This window comes from Gavialis gangeticus, unplaced genomic scaffold (genome assembly GCF_001723915.1).
Source record: "Gavialis gangeticus isolate Ggan-Ray unplaced genomic scaffold, GavGan_comp1, whole genome shotgun sequence".
NCBI lineage: Eukaryota > Metazoa > Chordata > Crocodylia > Gavialidae > Gavialis > Gavialis gangeticus.
Window position 1 is genome coordinate 173426920 of NW_017728992.1, and position 4124 is coordinate 173431043.

Consider the following 4124-nt stretch of genomic DNA (forward strand, 5'->3'; position numbering starts at 1 on the left):
CCTAATGTCTATGAAGTTGTATAACTGTGGGAAAAATGTATTGTTCAGGGTGGCTCCCCGGTATGTTGGTTTTTTGGGAGCTAGTCCGAAGCTGTCTCCATTCTGAATAAAGCTGTTGCAAGCAATGTGTGCAAATAGTGTTTGCTCCCTGTCTTCTGTGGCTAATGAGTAACAGGACTCATGAGCGATTGGATGGTCGTCTCCCTAGTCATTGGGCACTGCATGGAGTCAGGGTCTAACAGATTTGTTATGGCAAAATACTGAAATATTCTGGTTAGAGTTAAACATCCCATGGGTAAATATGAAGACCAAAAGAGTAGGCAGGTGTGAGGGATCAAAAACAAAAGTATTTCATTCTTAGTTCATACTCATGAGTCTCCTTATTAATACTAAATATGGTTTAAAAGAGATCTGGTATCCCAACATTAACTTTATTCCAGTAATGTATCTTTGGTATGAAATAAAATAACTCAGCGGTATTTTTCATTGAAGAGATATGTCAATTACATCAGTTAGAAATAGACAAGAGTAGATACTACCCTTCAAAAAAATTGAAAGAGTATTTATAGATCTTGATTACAAGGGAAGTACAAGGTTATTAACTTGTAAGTTCAAATCCTTTTCATTCTCCACTTATCTTTAGCATAGTGGACTTGATAATTTGCAGGAAGCTTGAATATGGAGACAGAAAATTTTAGGCATTTTTTTAAGCAGGTTTTGTATAGAAGCCTAAGTGGTCTTACACACCCTCAAACTCATGCATGTTCTCTTTTCTCTTTATACATATAGACATACATACACATAATGTTTTATGTGCTAACATTGCTTACTGATGGAATTGCACAATCAGAAAGAGCACTGTTAATTGGGATGGGAGAGCAGAAAATACATAGAGACCAAAGGGGAGGGTCTCATTGTTTCTCCATAGGCTGAAAAAGTTCTGCTTCATCAGTAGCAAAGTTCTGGGCATATTACCTAATAATAGACTTATTTGTTTTTCTCCAGTGCTGTCATATAGTAGGTTTTGTTTTACAAATGTAATCTTTGAAAATCCTGTCTACACAGAGGCTACTTTCATTGGTAGTTTATCATTTCTGACAGTTAGTCAGTCTGCTGGAACTGATATAGGTATGAATCCACCCCAGGATTCAGTTGAATATAATTCTCACATATTGAACTCTTTTGCTGTAGGTCCTCCTCCTCACTGTACCTGCTGTGCTGCAGTCTTTCATTTATTCTCCATCAGAATACATAGAATGATAGGAAGTCCTTGAGTAAGTCCCTCGATGTATCTGAAACTCTTAGCAGTGATCAAAGCAGGGTGGTGGTAAAAAAAGAACAGAGCTGTTCTTATTCTTTCTTTTATTTATATTGAGGAAGTAGAAAATCACTTCATTTCACTTATCTATTCCTCCCTACCACAAGCTTTTTTTTATTAAAAATGAGTAATAATTGAATTAAGTTTTAGGTTGCACATGATATAAAAAATCTTATAATTTTTTATTGGTTTAAAGGATTAACCAGATCGCTGTGTTTCCTGTCCCCTAGGATGATAATTTACAGTTTAACAAATAGCTTATTGTGTGTCACTCAATGGAACCATAAATTCTCCTTTTGGTTTATTCTTTTTCTTGCATTGAGGAAAGCTAACAAAGAATTAATTTCTTATAATTCTCTTTTACATAGGCAGAAAGTATTCAAGGGCCTTATGACATGACTTTGATAGGTTCCAATAGAGCTGGTTGGCATGGTCTAAGTCAGAACTAACCCATAATAAGAATAAAAAAGTATTTTAGTAAAAAAAAAATAAAACCCATTTGGTAAGGACTGGAAGGAAAAACACTGAATGTAATTTTTTTTGTTTGTTTTTAACAGAACCACATAACCAAGCAATAATATAGCTCTTCATTGTTCTGAGTTGAATATCAGCTCACACAAAAAAATATGAGTTGACTTCTGTTATGTAGCCTGGGAAAGTTATTTGACCTGGCAGGTTAAGTAGAAAGTATAATACTCATTCCTGATTAAGAGCCTCAGCCTGCAGCTAGATCCACATAGGCAAACCACTGCCTGTGGAAGCTCAGCTGACCTAAGTGAGATTCTGCTCGGAAGCAGGAGTGCAGCTTCAGTTACTGGTATGAAGGGTCCTTTATATTGCTCTTGAGTCGAAAGGGAAACTCAAGGTTTACATGTTAAGGACCAGCTGAAACCTTGAGAATGGTGTAAAGGGATCTTAGTGTAAATGAGGTTTAGGAATTCAAAGGAAATGATGTTATTGTTAAACATTCAGAAAGTCTTTTCTATGCTCTAGGTCTTGACAAATACTTCTGCTGCAGGTATCCTTATCTATGCAGTCTCATTCTACTTTGCAGCCTGGCTTTACTCCAAAGGGGACTCTGCTTTTAAGTGCACATGGTTTTTTGATGACAAACAAACATAAACTTTGATAAGCCTGCTCCCAGTGTGAGAGGCCCTTTTTCTCTGCCTGCTTCTTGGCCTCAAGCTTATCTGTAAGGACCTACCAAATTCACGGTGGCTGATTACATGGCTGTAACATGGCTGGGGCCCCCAGTTTCATGGCCGTATCATGGCCAGGACCACCACTTTCAAGGTGGAGCAAAGCAGGCTCCCCCATGCCTCTGACTGAGGGGTGTTGCAAATTCCATCCCTCCCAGGCATTGATTGAAAGCCCTACATGGAGCTGCCTGGTTTATTAATGCAGTAATTACCACCCTCCTCAAAGGGCAGGGGGTGATCATTACTGAGTAACCAAACAGTTTAAATGTGGTAATGAAACAGGTCCTATACCCAATTGAAGTGTAAAGCTAGCTATCTTTCTGAGGGTTTTTCCCTGCTCCCTGCCTCTCTTTTCCCCAACCCTGCCTCAGGAGATGGGCAATCTGACTTGTTTTTCTCTCTCACTTTGCTCCCTTTCCCCTCCTCCACCCTTCTAGGAAACCCTTTGTCAGTTCTTTGCTGGCTTTTTGAACATAGCCAGTTCCCCTTTTTTTTTTTCATGGGGAACCAGCTATTTCACGGGACACAGCCAATTACACGATTTCCATGAAATCCATGAAATCATGTATTTGGTAGGTCTCTACTTATTTGGCTTTCATCAGGTAGTCTAGACCTGCAGGCTTCAAAGAGAGGAGTTAAATCTGGCAGAGAAGAAGAGAGGCATCTTGGAATCAAGGCAGTTAGAGACCCAAGGCAGGGTTTGTGTCTGAGTTATAATTGAGTAGTTTTCTGTTTATGACTACCAAAGGCTTGAGCTGTAGCTGATTTGGAGGCCATGGTAGGGAGTGCTGGAGGGTCACTCAACCCATATAGCTCCGACAGGCTGAGGGAGCTGAATGAATGGAAAACCAGGGTTTGTAAGCTACAACATTACTGTCCCAGGGACCAAGGTGGGCTAAAGCAGTCCTACCTTCTTCAGAGCCTGGAAGATGAAGTAAGCAGAAGAAGGCAAATACATATAATTGTAACTCACCTCACTAGCTGGAAGCTGAACCAGATTTCCTCCTACTTCCTGTACTCACCAAAAAAGTGGCTGTGGTGCTCAATGTTTTCCAGGCCCATCAGGGTTTTAGGAGGTTAGAATGGTATATCTGTGATGCACATCCACTTCCCATGAGGTGTACTTTATAGTTCACCTGAGCAACTTACCTCAGAATTTCATACAACCCCTGCCACTTACCAAGTAATTTGTACTCTGCCAGGCAGTAGAATCAGAAACTGTGCATTTTTGTTTTCATGTTGTTCCTAGACTTGCTGAACGTCCCTCTGGTTTTCCTTGGCAAAGACCTTTACTAGGTCCAGTCACTCCCAGAGGCTCAGAACATATTGGATTACATTCTGGGTTTTTGCATCCCGCACTTAGCAGGTCTCAATACCCCTCAATACTGCCTCCGATAGAAAAGTTCAAAGGGAGAGAACCCTGTAAACTATTGAAGAATATCACAGATTGTGAACAGCACACAGTGCTTCCCTTATGCTTAGGGGCAATCAACACAGGTTAATTAGAGGCAGGTCCTGTCAGACCGACCTGGTAGCCTTCTATGACCAGATCACAAAATCCTTAGATGCAGGGGTAGCAATGGACATAGTCTTTCTGGACTTTAGGA